The sequence below is a fragment of the Pristis pectinata genome, chromosome 8 (assembly GCF_009764475.1).
Source record: "Pristis pectinata isolate sPriPec2 chromosome 8, sPriPec2.1.pri, whole genome shotgun sequence".
Lineage (NCBI taxonomy): Eukaryota > Metazoa > Chordata > Chondrichthyes > Rhinopristiformes > Pristidae > Pristis > Pristis pectinata.
The window spans coordinates 41,023,806-41,040,605 of record NC_067412.1 but is presented as its reverse complement, the minus strand read 5'-3'; the positions used below and the strand labels follow the sequence as shown (position 1 = coordinate 41,040,605).

At 43.9% G+C, this 16,800-nt stretch overlaps 1 protein-coding gene and 1 long non-coding RNA gene across 3 annotated transcripts in view; one reads left to right on the top strand and one right to left on the bottom strand.

Moving 5' to 3' along the window:
* LOC127573725 (protein ELFN1-like) overlaps positions 1-2,803 on the bottom strand; it is a 318,230-nt gene extending 315,427 nt beyond the window's left edge. The window contains exons 1-2 of one of the 2 annotated variants that reach the window (XM_052022188.1): positions 2,685-2,803; positions 2,328-2,513 (exon numbers count right to left, since the gene is read on the bottom strand). The gene's annotated coding sequence lies outside the window, so the exon portion shown is untranslated. The remainder of the gene's footprint in view (positions 1-2,327; positions 2,514-2,684) is intronic. The other variant, XM_052022194.1, reaches the window with a different exon arrangement.
* Positions 2,804-2,947: 144 nt separating this feature from the next.
* LOC127573727 (uncharacterized) overlaps positions 2,948-16,800 on the top strand; it is a 55,661-nt gene continuing 41,808 nt past the window's right edge. Inside the window, exon 1 of the long non-coding RNA XR_007956806.1 lies at positions 2,948-3,084. This is a non-coding gene — a long non-coding RNA (uncharacterized LOC127573727). The remainder of the gene's footprint in view (positions 3,085-16,800) is intronic.

Genomic DNA, 16,800 nt, shown 5'->3' with positions numbered 1-16,800 from the left:
GGAAGGCGAACACGATATTCTTATCTTTCCGCACAATCTCTCCGATCGCCAGCCTCCTCTTCAATGCTGGAGCTCGCCTCTTCTGTATCCACTGCACGCTCTCTCTCTCCCTCCCTCCCTCCAGTCTGAGCTGAGATACCTCGCATACAAAACAGCTGACTCAATCGACCTTACATCAAGATAAATAGGAGAGAAAGTGCATAGGCTAGCGTTAGATACTAACAAGCCAGCTCGGGCGAGTGAGTGCGTCTGCTCGACAGAGCTGGCGAAAATCTAAATACCACAGGCAAAGCAATTTTAATTAATAGTCAAGGCAATACCGCTCGAACCACCAACTCAACCCGACGCTGCCTCAAGGCCAGGCTAGTTTGCCTTCGGCGTGGAAGAAGGTGGAAAGCGCCATACACAAGTGTCAAAAACCTGAGATAATATCAAAGTTTCAGTATGAAAATCTCTCTCAAAGTTCACTAAAATCTCCCATCCCAGGATTTCACCTGTGTTAAACTACGACACTAAAATACGGGTTTAACACCTGCAAAAACCCTCGTCACCCCAGCCAACAACCAGTTTTAATTACCATTTTATTCAGTATCTCGGACTTAAAGTGCGTTATTTTCAGGAACAAGCACCAACAAACCAAGACATTTGCATTGAAAGTCAGCCTCAAACTTCCGAATGTCTGCTACGCTGTAAGGACCCGAGAGCGAAGCATAGAGATTCATTTCCCAAGTGGTCCCGGGAGTGGCCTTCGCACCAGGCCTCTGTAAACACATTTGGTGTGTTTATGTTTTCTCTCTCAGCAATTATAACCTGCCCGGCTCCGGCATTTTGTACTAGTGCACTGCAGTAAATGGCTTTAATTCCGAGCCGTGTAGAGTGTCACTTTCATCAGCTGATGCCCATAATTTACCAGAAGTCCATGTGTCCAAACTCTGCTCCTTCCCACTAATCTTTTCCAGGAAAAGTGTAATAGGAGGGAGTGAAGAACAGACAGGCAATTGGAACAGGAGCTGACAGCACGTCCGTCCCACCCCCTCCCACCCTCTAACCCCAGGTGCGGACTGGAAACACTAACCCTCCTTAAAGCGTTCTGTTTAATCCTGACATATACATCCGAAGGTCGGAAGCCACCAAGAGGGCTAATATATCAGAAGGGGCGGAGATAGGAGAGAGTGGAGGTAAGAGGAGGAGGACAGGGAGAGATAGGAAGCTAGCCTCTCGACTGCATCCCTTTTTGATGGTCTTACAGACCACTAATATCACAGGAACTGCCTTCAGATGAGAGTTGTGTTCAGGCTAAGGACCGCACACACCGTTTCACTGCCTCCAGCGAAAATACACGAGGACTGAGGGTTTATTTCGTGTACGGCCGCCTAAGTGCCTGTGTAGGGTTGGTTGCTCCGGATGTCAGCGGCAACAGACGCTCCAAGCTTGCCACAAACACACTCGCGCCCATACACTCATACACACTCACGCACACGCACAGGCTCCGGCACTGACAACAGGGCATGAGCTTCACATTGCGCTCGTTGGGATCATCACACGACAGCAAGGGTTCTATTTTGCTGGGCATAATTACTGCCTTGCTCATAGATCGGTGACTGGGAGACGCCCATTTCGCCTTCTGGAGTTCAAATGACGACCACACTTGGTGGCTCATGTCGCCTCCAGCGCGGGACACAGGTGGCACTCCGAGGCCGTCTCACGGGTCCGGAGACACCAAGGTCCTAACGCCCATCAAAGCAACAGCCCGCGGACAATGAATGAGAATTCGGTTCATTGGCACGAAACGGAGGCTGGTGACACCATTGGCCCTCCTTCTCCTCTCTAAAGACGGTCGACAGATCACAATCATTCAAGAAAGCTCCGTTATATAACTACTGAACACATTCCAGTTCTGAGCTCTGGTTCCAGCCTCAGCCTCGCTACCTTGTACGGCGGAACGCCATCATTGTACTAATGCACCGCCCAGCTAAACGGGTGCTGAAAGAGACAGCAGCAACCTGTGGCACTGGGCAAGAGTCTAACAGGGGAGGGTCCTTGTACCTTCCCTCGAGACCGGCAGGACACCACAACCCACAACCTTTACTGGCAACTTGGACTGGGAAGGCAACTGGACCATACTCTCGCGGCGGTGGGGGGGGGGGGGGGGTGGGGGAGGGAGGTGGGGCGGGGGGTTGTAGGGTGGGGCTGTTCGAATAAGAGAGGGGGGAATGTAAAAGTTACTTGCGAGAAGCAGATCCGCTCGGAAACTGCGTTCAGTTGCACTCCTTCCGGCACGGGGACAGAAAGTTGGCAGTTTTAGAGCGCGTTATGTGTGCCCATACCTGAGTGTGGATGGTCGCAGCGCCACTTTACTCTTAACGTTGCAAGGAGTTCGACACGAGGCAGATCGGAAAGTGCTTCCCATCCACTCTGAGCAAGGCCAGCGGGCGGGGAGCTGTCCGAGCCGGCGGTGCTGAAATGTCCGGCTTTTAACTCGCCAGCGCCCCTCATACAATTTCAGTCAGAGCCTGTTTAACACATGGGTGGGTGTGTTGTTATTGTATAGCGGGAATGGAATCAGAGATGGGTCTGCTATATATTCTCCCGCTCCCCCCCACCCCCCCCCCCCACCGCCCATCCACTCTCGTGCCTGCTGTACCCCCACATTCCACGCTTGCTGTTTCCAGCCAGTTACTCACCCGCAGTCCTGTCTGCGTCTCACATCCTATCTCAAAACGGTCTCGTTCCAGTCAAACTCGCCCAGAAATCCAGGGCCGGGCACGGCCTGAAAGGCGGCTTGTTCCTCGCTGCGCCCCGGCCCTGCGTCAAGCGGAGATTCCACAGATGATTAAAATGAGCAGTGATTGATCTGCGCCGAAACTGAGTCCAGACTTGGGGCGGTCGTGCTTGAAACGTGGCGAACCTGGGCGAGAGATGAAAGCGCCCTGTATCAACCGTGCGCTCTCTCTGTCTGGTGAATGGGAACGAAATAACGCATCCAGCATCAAGTTCCTAACGTCGCTCAGCAGAAACAAACGCGAACGGACGGAGGTGTGAGACGGAAAGGATATTGTCCGGAATGTTTATGGGGAAAATAAGGTGAGACTAAGTCAGGTAATCAGCTTGTTAATAATGTCAGCCTTTACATGGGGTAAGGGAACAAAGAACACGCAATGTGATCGCTGTCATACAACGAACCCGCTTGTGAGATTACATGACTTCCCAATACCAGTACCCGACTGCCCGCAATAAATTGGGCTGCGCCGCGGCAGATTCATCTGAAAAGGTTGTTGTGTTTAAACAAGTCGCGGATAGGCGAAGCTCCGTATTAATAATTCAAAATATTTGAAAAAATGATTGGGAGTATGCAGCAGCGATATTAACTGGGAACACAAGGGCGACCAGGTCGAAAGGTGGAGTATTAGAGGTTGATTTATTCAAATCCTCGGTTTATTTGCTAAACCTATTACGGTCTTAAATTAAAAGGAGTGCGGCTTGGGGGCGGTTAGTTACTATTCAGCGGAGATTGACAGCAAGCTGAATGCATAATTGGCCAGACCGCCACCCGCTGCTTTGCATTCCAAGCGTTGCCGACACACTCTTCAAACTGAATCACACTGCCTGAGATTTAAGACACCCATCGCATTTAACAGTGCGATTGCACATCTTTATCTGCGTCCGAGCGCACACACTCATGTAAACACACGCCAGCATAAGCACGCACAAAGGTTGAACATATAAGCAGTCTTTTGTCGCGTCTAGTGTTTGCTGCCAATTTCACGTAGATCCCATTGGCGGGCATATCCATTGATTTTTCCCACAAAAGTTAAAATTCTACGTTTGCTTAATCGCCAAATGCATCGACTAAATTATTACCATAATCTTTTAAATTCGGTTAGCAGTTTAGATGGTTTATTTCATGATGTCATGTTCAGCCCCAAATTGGTTGACCCGCCTCTTCTTCAAAGGCGCGAAGTGTTTGAATTTGTAGCGGTAATATAGTTTAAAAGGGGGCGGGTTATGTATGGTTACATGATGGAGCTTTTAAATATACTGCTGGTGCTGAGAAATGTGACCGTCTAAGCGCTACTTTGATCTGTGCTTACATAAATCCAGTGCAAATCTACAAGTATGCCTGCCTCACATTGGAAAATTCTGCATGATGGGAGGGTCCTGGATGGCTCTGAGAAGAAAGAGTAGTGAGATTTTCATTTATCCAGCTCCTTTCACGAGCTCAGCATTTCCTAAAGCGTTTTACAAACAACCAAGTGACTTTGAAGTATGATAGCTGTTGCAAAGTGGCAACTAATATGTGCAAAGCAAGTTCCCAGACACAACAACGACCAGATAATCAGATTTTGTCGAGGGATAAATATTTGCCTGGAACCTTCTGCTCTTGTCTGAGGCAGTACCATGAGACCTTTGACCTCTACCCGAGAGAATAGAGAGGACCCTTGTTTAATCCCTCATCCAAAAGAATGCAGCTCAGTACTGCACTGGCGTGCCAACCTGGATTTTTTCCTTAAGAAACTGGAGTGGGATTTGAACTCACAAGCTTCGGCAACTTGAAATAATTTGCAGGAAAGGATTCTGATTTTCTTTTTCCCCCTGTAATGTCTAGCACTGCCACAAGGTGTTAGGATGGGCCTTGTGAATAATGGGCACATTATAATCAATAATAAAGTTTAATGGGATGCCATCTGCTGATGCTGTGCTGTGGTGAAGATGACAGGATCTGCGTCGTGCTCTTTTATTGCAAGAGCACACTTAAATAGAGAATGAGTGAGGTTCCTTCCTTTTACATAATAAAACAGACACTAATTGTAATCACTGGAAAGCAGATTGATATCATATGGCTCGTATAAATGGATTTTGCATGATCAGAAAAACCTAAGCACAGGTAAAACAAGTTACCAAAGAAGATCACAGCCTTCCTGATAGCTTTAGGCATTTTGAGATGCATGGAGTACCATAATATGAACAATGTTGGAACAAAACTGACATTTATTTTAATAAGAAAGATTCTTAGTGTAAGGCATTCAGTGTAGAAATAGCTACTTTGTTAAATGTTCACATATACCCTGACCTGCCTTGAGCTACATTTGTATTATTGAAAAAAATGTCAGTGGGTCATTGCATGGGATGAAATGCTGGTCTTGCCTCAGTTTGCAGGATGCAGAAAAGAGAGTTTCATAAATATTTTTGCACTTCATATCATACAAAGCTTACTGCATATATTAAAACATCTCATTGATGACAAAAATAACACAAAGTTCAGTGATCATTTTTGTTGGTTAAAAATAACCTTGGAGTCAATTCCTAATTTTAACTTGTCTCTTGATACCTAAAGATTTCACCACAACAAAGGTGATTTTCTTTCTAAAGAAAACAAGATTCACAGATCAGAGCAGTTTGTATTAGATTACCTCTTGTCCCTTTTTAATTCAAATCTTCACTTAGGAAGAAATGAAAACCCTAGCAAAAAAATAAACCAAAGTCATGTGTGGTGTAAGATGAATTAGCACAGGATTCTGAAAATATAGTTTAATTAGAATTATTTGGGAGGAAATAAATTAATTTTATAATCAGTGTTTAAAAATAAAGTTCTATTTTTTCTTCTGGAATCTGTTAAATAACGTAGAGCCATTTCACTCTTTAATTTCTGTTACAATGGCATTGCATGATAACAGTAGCAAATTCCCTCCTGTCCCCTTCGCTAATTCACATCATTGGTGTATGGATTGTAGAACAGGAAGTTATTTTTTTAATTATGTATAGTATAGCCACTGATAGCTTTTAATGTCTTTTAAACAATTTTTTAAGGCCAGTTCTTTTTAGTTATATAAGAAATGACTGACAGTTTGGTGTTAGTTGAAGGTGTAGAACCTGAAATTGTCACCACATATTTTTCTGATGTATAAATAGAAACTAGAAGCTAACCTATTGAAACAAATTTCACCTAGCAGTATTGTTAACAAGACATTCAAGGCTCCATACTGCCTGGATGTATCATCTGTACATCACACATCTCTTCAACATGCACTTATGTCACACAATTTTGGTATTTAATCAACTTGCATCAAAACAGTTATTAACACATTGACTATTACTGTATCCTCCCCATAAATCCAGCACGTATCTCACACTCTAGACAGAATAAGAACAAGGTTGTTATTTGTCCTTTCCCTCACTTCTAACCTATATATTCTTTCCCTCTGTTTTCAGCCTTACATCTTTTACCTCTCCCCTTCCTCCCTTGCATCTTCTTCATTCCATTTCTTACACATTTTTTTCTCCTCCTTCATACATGATATGCTCATATCAAAACATATTATACTGCAACTCTTCTTAAGATATTCTTTGTCAGACATATCAGAACCAAGTCCCTCTTTCCTATGTTCATAGCCAAAACAAACAAAGCTTAGGGGGCAGCAAAGTGGTGCATCGAGTTGAGCCACTGCCTCACAGTTCCAGAGATCTAGGTTCAATCCTGATCTTTGGTGCTGTCCGTATAGAGTTTGCATGTTCTCCTCGTGACTGCATGGGTTTCCTCTGGATGTTCTGGTGTCTTCCCACATCCCAAAGTTGTGTAGGTTGGTAGGTTAATTGGCTGCTGTAAATTGTTAGGAGTTGATGCATCTGTGGGAAGAATAGGTTACAAGAGTAACTTAGTAGGGAATGAGATTACTTTGCCAACTGGCCTAAACTCAAAGGACCAAAAGGCCTCCTCATGTGTCCTATGGGAATATGTGAAATGAATGTGAACTGCATCTAGATTTTCCCAGACTTATCTTTATTCCCAGTTTATAGTTACAGCCCATTGGGAATAAAGATAAAAGTTAGCAAATTTGTATCAACTGCTATCATTTTAGACAGTGTCACTGAAACTTACAAGCTCTACCACTGAAGTAGACAAGGGTAACAGGGAACATTACCACTTGCATGTTCACCATTTAGTTCCACACGATTCTGACAAGGGAATATATCACCATTCCCCTTCACCACTGGGTAAAAAGCTGGGAACTCCTTACCTAACTGTTGGATTTTTCTTGTCAGAAGGACTGCAGCTGTTCAAAAAGGCAGCTCAGAATTACATACTCAAGGGCAATTAATGTTGGGCAATAAATTCTGGCCTTTTCTAGAATATTCACATACAAGGAAAGAATTAAATAAAATCTCAGCTGTTTGGCTTGGAATTTCCTAAGTTTTCCTTGGACTAGATTAGAAAAACATATTTCCTTGTATACATTCAGAAACCACTACTATATTTCTGGTTCAATATATCTCAATGTCCAAAACAAAAACTGAATGTGTTGGAAATGCACAGCAGGTCAGGCAGCATCTTAGGGTCATAGAGTCATACAGCACAGAAACAGGCCCTTTGGCACATGTTGTTGCACCCTTTTGCCGCACAGGTCGATAGGGTTGTTAAGAAGGCGTATGGAGTGTTGGTCTTCATTAGTTGGGGTATTGAGTTCAAGAGCCATGAGATGATGTTGCAGATCTGTAGAACTTTGGTTCGACCACACTTGGAGTATTGTGTTCAGTTCTGGTCGCCTCATTATTGGAAGGATGTGAAAGCTTTAGAGAGGGTGCAGAGGAGATTTGCCAGGATGTTGCCTGTCTTATGAGGATAGGTTGAGTGAGCTAAGGCTTTTCTGTTTGGAGAGAAGGAGGATAAGAGGTGACTTGATAGAGGTGTAAAAGATGATAAGAGGCATAGATCGAGTGGACAGTCAGAGACTTTTTCCCAGGGTGATAATGGCTAACAAGAAGGGACATAATTTTAAGGTGATTGAAGGAAGGTATAAAGGGGATGTCAGGGGTGAGTTTTTTACATAGAGACTGATGGGTGCATGGAACGCACTGCCTGCAGAGGTTGTGGGGACAGATACATTAGGGATATTTAAGACACTCTTAGATGGACATATGAATGATAGAGAAATGGGGAGCTATGTGGGAGGGAAGGGTTAGATAGATCTTAGAGCAGAATAAACTGTCGGCACAACATTGTGGGCCGAAGGGCCTGTACTCTGCTGTAGTGTTCTATGTTCTATATCTACGTAGACCATCAAGACTATTTCCATATACCTTCACTTGGTCCAAAGCCTTCTCTGCCTTGGCAATTCAAGTGCTCATCTAGATACTTCCTAAATGTTCTGAGAGTGCCTGCGTCTCCTTCTCCTCTGACAGTACATTCCAGATTCCAAACCCCTTCCAGAGGAAATAGTTGTTTTTCTGATCCCTCTAAACCTCTGACCCCTCCCTCTAAACCTATATTCTCTAGTTTAAGAGGAAATGTTTCCTACTATCTATCTTACCTATGCCCCTCATAATTTTGCATACCTCTATTAATCTTCCCTGTTCCAAGAAAAATAAACCCAGCCTATCCAATCTCCCCTCACAACTGAAACACTGCATCCCCGGTGACATCCTAGTGAATCTCCTCTGCACCATTTCCTGTATAATCATATTCTTCCTATAGACTGGCAACTAGAATTGTAAACAGTATTCCAGCTGTGGCCTTACCAAGGTTTTATAAAGTTGCACCATAAACTCTCTGCTCTTATATTCTGTGTCCCAGCAAATTAAGTCAAATATTCCATATGCCTTCTTCACCACCTCATCTACCTGTGTTGCTAGCTTCAGGGATCCTTGAACTTGTACAACAAGGTTCCTCTGTTCTTCAGTACTCCTTAGGGCACTACTATTCACTGTATACTGTATGTTCTACCTCATTAGTCCTCCCAAAGTGCATCATTCTGCACTTATCATGGTTAAATTTTATCTGCCTTTGCTCTGCCCATCTTACCAACTGATCAATATCTTCCTGTAACCTAAGACTATCTCTCTAACTCTCAATTTTGGGACAAACTAGCTAATCATACTTTGTACATTCATATCTGAATCATTCATGTATGCAACAAACAGGATAGGTCCCATTGATCCCTGTGGTACACCACTGGTCACAGGTTTCCAATCTCAAAAACAGTCCTCCACCATCATTACCAAGTCACTGGATGCAATTTGCCAACTTAGCTTGATTCCTATCAGCTCTAAACTTTTGGACTAGTTTCCCATGTGGGACCTTGTCAAAGGCTTTACTGAAGTTCATGTGGATGACATCAACCCCACTCCGCTCATCAATACATTTTAATTTCTCTTTGAAATATTCAATCAAATTGGTCAGGTAAGATCTCCCCCTTAAAATAACCATGCTGGCTATCTTTGATTAATACCTACCTTTCCAAGTGTAGATTAATTCTTTCCCTCAGAAATGTTTCCAATAACTTCCATACCATTGACGCTAGACTCACTGACCTGTAATTACCTAGCTTATCTCTGCTGCCCCTGTTGAATAAAGGTACCACTTTTGCCAACTTTTAGTCATCTGGCACCTCACTTATGGCCAGAAAATATGTAAAGATTTCTCTCAGGGCCCCAGTGATCTCCCTCATGCCTCCATGACCAGCCTGAGTTGCACCTCACCAGGCACTGGTTTGTTCACCTTTAAGTCTGATAAGACACCTGATACCTCCTTTTTAGTAATATATTCTTCAATTTCACCATGTCCTTCTCTGAGGTCTCCATTTAAAATGTCCTTCACCTTGGTAAATACAGATGAGGTATTCACTTAAAACTAGTTCTTTGCCTCCATATGCAGATTGCTATTTTGGCCCCTAACATACCTCCCTCTTGCCCTTAACGTTAACATACTTAGAGGCAGGCATGGTAGTGTAGCAGTTAGCATAACACTCTACAGTGCCAGCGACCCATGTTCAAATCTGGCCACTGTCTGTAAGGAGTTTGTATGTTCTCCCTGTGTCTGCGTGGGTTTCCTCTGGGTGCTCCAGTTTCCTCCCACATTCCAAAGATGTATGGGTTACAAGTTGTGGGCATGCTATGTTGGCGCAAGAAGCGTGGTAACACTTGAAGGCTTCCCCCCAGAACACTCTACGCAAAAGATGTATTTCACTGTGTGTTTCGATGTACTGTACACGTGACTAATAAAGATATCTTATCTTATCTTATCTTATCAAAATACTTTGGGATTTTCCTTAATCTTGCTGCCAGTGATATTTTGTCCCCTCTCTTTGTCCTCCTAGTTTCTATTTTTGGTACCCTCTACATTCACCATAAGCCTGAAGGCCTCCCCATTTTCATTTGTCTATACCTGTCATATGCTTCCCTTGTTTTCTTTATCCAGTCCTCAATATCCCTTGACATCCAGGGTTCCTTGGACTTCCAGTCCTATCTTTCACCATTATGGAAACATGTTGGCTCTGAACTTTCTATTATTTCACTTTTGAATTATTCCCATTTGTCGGATTTAGACCTACCTGCAAGTACCTACTCCTGCTACTTGCAGGTAGATCTTCTCTTGGCTGGTCCTGTTTTAAGATATTGAAATTGGCCTTTCCCTAATTCAGGAAGATCGCTCAGAAAGATTTCCAGATCATCCTTTTCCTTCCATAACAACCTTGAAACTTACAGAGTTACGGTCACTATCTCCAAAATGATCTCCCACTAACACGTCAACCACTTACCATTACATTTCCTAAGGTTAAGTCCAGTACTGCCCCTCCTCTCGTGAGACTATTTACATACTCCCCTGGATGCACTTTAAGAATCCCACCCCACTCCACACCTTTCACACCATATCAATCCCAGTTTATATTGGGGAAGTTGAAATCCCCCGCTAGTATAACCCTCTTACATGTCTATCTCCTGCTGACTTTTAGGAAGCTTGTAGTATACCCTCAGCAAAGTGATCACCTTTTTTTGTTCCTAAATTCCACACAAATGACCTAGTTTACGAGTCTTATAGGATATCCTCCCTCATTCTTGTTGGAATGGATGACTTAATCAATACTGCAATGCCATCTTCTCTTTTATATTCAGCCTGTCCTACCTGAAGGTTCGATACCTTAGAATATTGAGTTGTCTCTGTGGTAGCAGCAATATCATATTCCCATGTGTTAATCCATGCTCTAAACTCATCCTTACTAGTCAAACTCCTTGCATTAAAATAGATGCAACTTAGTCTTGCATTCCTCCCATGTGCCTTATCATGCTCATGTCTGCTTTGCCTACTGGATTGACTTAGCTTTTCTTCAAATGCAATGAACAACTGCACCTCCGTCTCCCCCATCTGTACATCTACTCTCTGTCCCTTTCCCCTGCAAAATTAGCTTAAGCTTTCTCCAACAGCATTAGTGAACTTCCTTGCAAGGATGTTGGACTCTTTCTTGTTGAGCTGTAATCTGTCCAATTTCTACAGGTTCCACCTTTCCCAGAAATAGTCACAGCAATCTAGAAATCTAAAGTTCTCCCTCCACACCATCGTTATAGCCACACAATCATGTGATCTACCCTCCAAATCCTATAGTCACTAGCACATAGCACTGGAAGTAATCCAGAGATTACAGCCTTAGAGCTACCCCTCTTTAATAAATGACGTAGCTCCCTAACTTCATTTTGCAGGATCTCATCCCTCTTTTTACCCACAGGCCGTCGCCTGCTAATGAACAGTTTCTGTTTTTGGCAGATGTCCATAAGTCGATTTTGTCTGTAAGTCACTCAATATGGTAACCATACCTCTACAGTATTGTAATGAATGGCATCAAAAGCATATATGACTGATAAGAAAGAACAATTACAAAAAGTGGAGAGAGAAAGGAAACTAGTTCTGCATTCATAGGAATGAACATATGTACATACGTTGGACTTTTGAATTAAATAACATTATGGGAGCTCGTTCATATGTACGAGATGTCCATAAGTTGGGTGTTCTTAACTCAGGGACGGCCGGTACGTCTTTGGTATCAATGTGGACTATTACCTCTGGCTGTTTACCTCCCCCTGTAGAAAGCCCTGTGACATATTGTATGACATTCTTGACCCTGGCACCAGAAATACATCACATCATCCTACAGCGTGGAGAGAGAAACAGAGATAACATTCTAGGTTGATGACCTTTCATCAGGCATTATTATATTGTCAGGTATTGAAAAAGTACATATGTACCACTGACAATGTGGTAGGGTTATGAGAGCACCATTATATCCGAGAGAACAAGGAAGCCAAGACCAAGGCATACAACAGCAGTAAAGACATATAACATGGGCAGGCACTGTAGTGTAGCGGTTGACGTAATGCTATTACAGCACCAGCGATCCAGATTCAATTATGGCTGCTGTCTGTAAGGAGTTTGCACATTCTCCCCGTGTCTGCATGGGTTTCCTCCAGGTGCTCTGGTTTCCTCCTGCATTCCAAAGCCGTACGGGTTAGGAAGTTGTGGACATGCTATGTTGGCGCCGGAAACATGGCGATACTTGTGGGCTGCCCCCAGAACATTCTATGCAAAAGATGCATTTCACTGTGTGTTTCGATGTATATGTGACTAATAAAGATATCTTATCATAACAATGGTCAAGCAAGTGCCTCAACACTTTCCTTAAAATGGCAGCCCCACTTGCATGAATTAAAAGTCCACATTAAAATAAAGATTTTACAATTCAGTTTCCCTCCAGGTTCACAGAAATATCTCCCAATGTGTGGAGCATTCTAAGACTTTCCATTTTATCGTGCTGTGTATTCTCACCCCTCCCTCACCCCTTACAACCACCATCACCTCAGCTTGTGTAGCAAGCAGAACATGTCAAAATTTGGCTCACCATAAACATAACACACAAAATAAGATTTTTTTAAAATAAATATAGGTTGTCAGAAGACTTTTTTTTACTTCTTCCATGAAATGTATCTTCAGAGTGGATTCATCATATTCATGTCAGACTACTCCACCCACAGCCCCATAAGTAGTTATTTTCTCCTCTCCTGAAGTTGCTGATTTGTGCCAAGGTATGATTCAACAGATGTTCAGTCAATCCAACCGCATTGCTTTGAAAAGGCTGTATTTTGCACCTGCCCCTCAGCTGTGAGCATAGCCAAGCTATTGCAGTGTGGAGAGGGGTGCTATTGAATGTAAGGCTCTTGGCCTCAGGTTCAGGGCATTTCCTACTGAGGCTGATTGTACATCAATAGCTCTGTGACCAGCTTCTGAAACCTAACCATCTATAGATTGCTGAAATCATGAGGAAACTAGTTCTGTATGTTTTGATATTTATCTCCCATAACACAGCAGTACAGTGCAACCATTAACCCACAATGAACTTCTGTATTGATTATTCTGCAGTGAAAGCCTGCTTTTATGAAAGGAAATGATCAAATATTGATATTTATAGTTTTCCTGTGCATTCATATAATTGGTAGAAAGCTGTGCGGAGCCAGGAGCCAACTCAGTGCCAACTGACTGTCCATAACAGAGAAGCATTTTTACTTAAGTGGTATAGTTTTAGCTGCCAGTGAAACTATCAACAAGACTCAGTTTCAGGATGTTCTAGGTGCCATCTTACTTCAGAAACCCTAGGGGGAAAAGTTGGACTGCAGAGAATCAGCCAGCATAAATCGAGGAAGGGGGACAATCAGGGTGAATCAGGGTGTTGTGATTGGATGTCACTGGGTTGGTGCTTCAAAGCTTTTCAGGGGTGGCATGTGAAGCCCAAAGGAGGTAAAGAGTTGCAAGACCTGGCAAGAGAAAAATAGGAGATAATATATGGCTGGTCTTGATTTCAAAATGGCAAGGATTCAAGGATGAAGAAGATTGTTTGTGAGTGTGCTGCAGAATAATGGATAAAATATTGAAAAGGATAAAAGCAACGGCTTTCCATTGGTTGCTAAGTATGAAAGCATAAAGCATGTATTCACAAAAGAGATGCTTCTGATACTGCTGCACATAGCAACCACAGAACCTTCCTCCTGAGAGATTAGAATTAGAGGAGGATCGCCAGTTGGACAACATATCCTTTAGAAGTGACAGAGATAGTGGGAGATTTATGGGAGCAGTAGTGAAGAATATGTGAAAAGTAAAGCTGAACAAGTGATCTGGGAATTGAGTACAAGGAGTCTGGAGCAGCGAGATCCATCTGATTTGTCTCTTTGATATATCCATGTCACCTAGACCTGTATGTAACCAGTGGATAGCTGCACTCAAACACAAACCGCACTGTCTGTTCCATGCAGGTGATCTTTCCATCAACAAGACCACAGACTTCTATCACCCAGCATCAGCCAACTCTGACTTGCCTTGGCTAAACTATTGTTGAAACACTCAATCATGCCTTTGTTACTTGTACACGTAACTATAGCAATGTTCTCCTCGTTGGCCTCTGTAACCAATCAAATCTCTGCTCCTTGTGCCCTAACTCTCACCAAGCCTGTTCCACCCATCATCCCAGTGCTCTATCCTGTCATTACTCCCAATCCAGCAAAATCTTGATTTAAAACATTTGCATCCTTGTTTTCAAATCCCAATGCAGCCTTGCCTCTGTCTCTGTGATCTCTACCCTAGGAGCACTCTGCAGCCTCCGCATTCTTCTGATTCTGACCTCTTGTTTTATCTGTAGTTTGAACAGGCTACCAATTTTGGTCATGCCTTTCGTTACCTTCTATAACTGCCTTCCATTCCACTGCCCCTTATTAGCTCTGTCCCCACCTTTGAAGTGGTCCTTTAACTCTACTGCCTAGAGTTCCAGTGCACCTTGCTAGGAAATGCAGGAGTATGCCAGCTGGCTCAGTCCTGACCCTCCCATTGCAAATACCAGTGGCATCCAAGGTTCAAGGAAGCAGTGGAATGGGTGTAGCACATTTTCCCTGATGAGGTTGTACTGCCAGGAAGTTGAGATTGAGGCCAATTTTGAGGGGTCAAAATGGCTGGCAGTTGTAAGCTTGATCAGGGCTTCTGCCTTGAGTTGGGAGGATGAAAAGGATCACAGCCAAGGATCATTGCTGGGCATTGACGAGGATCAGGAGGGAGATCGGGAGATTGAAGACTGACGGCTGGGTGTGGACGGGGGTGGGTGGAGGACTAGGATTTTGTCTGAGGATTGGTCAGGGGTACCAGCATAGTGGTCAGCTGAAGATCAGGGTGGGGGGGGCGGGGTTAGTGTTGACCAGGATCTTGGCTGAGGATCAAGAGAACCATCATGGATGTTGAAGACCATGGCTTCCATCAGGGGTCCCTGAGATCATGGGATAAGAAGGTTTGAAGAATTGGAGGAAAATTAGGAGTTAATAGATTTGGGGATCAGTTGGTTTGGGGATCAAGGCTTGGGTGTCAGTGTCAAGGGATCAGGAGGTTTTTGGGGGTTGGGGTATGGGCGCTGGGGTCAGATGGATCAGAGGACAAAGGGTGGAGAGCAGAGTCGGTGCATCTGAGCGTCAGTGGGTCGGGTCCTGAACCTCAGTCGGTGCAGATGGTTGACAGTGGTTGGGACATTGGTGCATTGTAGTGGTAGGAGGGTGATACAGTATGTTGGTGTGGGGAGAGAGGCAGAACCAAAAGTAAAGTAGGGGACCTATTTGACAGAGGTTCCATCTGAGCATTACATTGGGAAAACCTGATTATCCCTGGGGCGACGAGCATTGTGCACTCCCAGGACAACCTGATCTAAATCCCCCTGCAGTTTTCCTAAGTGTTGGGTGGAGAATGGTGCCATTCTGTGTGAAAACTGTGGGATCAAGGCTAACAATGTCAAAGTTCCAGAGTGATGTGAAATGACCTGAATAAAGTCAAGGTCTAGTTGCATAAAGCAGAAAGAAGTGGTGGTGACTGGATCTGTGACTGAGCCTTTAGCCATCCATCCAATTACAGTAAACCTCCTAATAATGCAGAAATCCCAGTGGTTTGGCATCTGGCTCACCAGGTGATGTTTAAACTTTCCACTCACCTGGACCTCAGATCCTGTGTTCTCTTCCACATCGAGATTCCTGTTCTCCCTTTCTACTCACTGGGTCTCCAATTCCCAGGGTCTCGGGGCACTCTCTGGGGCACCAGTTCCAACGCTCAGTTTGAGCTCACTTGATATTGCTGGCACCCTCCCTTGAAACTCACCTGATTCTATTTCCCGCACTTCATTGAAATTTACCCACTTCTTCTCCCTGTGCTCCCTTGCAACTTACTGGGTTCACGAAGATGTTACTGTGTGACATCTTTTCAAAAGTGAATCAGAAGTGGATTGGAGTATCAATGAAATTACATTCAACAATCTGCAAAATCTACCTGTCTGGCTCCACCAAAGTCCTGACTGTGCCAGATTAATGCAATTTTACTGTGTGTGCTTTAGTGGCGCAGTGTTTGCTAATGCTTTTGTGAAGTGCCTTGGAATGTTTTAATATGTTTATCATGGGTCCAGGTCAGAGCATCATCAGTCACCCTCACATTAGGACAGAGACTGCAAGCTGCTGAAGAAGGTACATGCCAACCCAAGCCTGCCTCTGTTCAATGACCTTTTCAACACACCAGCTGCTTGTCTTGCATCACCACCCCTTTATGGATGAGGCGACCGTGCCAGGAATAACAGAGGAGGCTCTGTGGCAGGGAGGCTGGCTCCTGGCAGCACTCACTAACCAGTTCCTTGTCACTGACCCCAGGGCTCACTTGTTTGCATTTGTCTCATCATAAAACAGTCCTTCTTAACCATTTCCAGACCAGGCAGGCAACTTTGCAATGAGCAGACAACCCAGACTACAGCTGTCGTGCCAACCAAACCATGGATTGCATGATTAATGAGTACCCACCTACCAGATCCAATGGTAGGCTGCATGAGGTATGTCTGATCACTACCATCACTACTGCTTGGCTTAGAACACACACACAACTGTTCAATAAAATAACACATAGGTTAAAGTAGTGACATAAATACAAATTAACATTAAATCACATCTAAATACATGCCTGCACGTTGACAACTATTG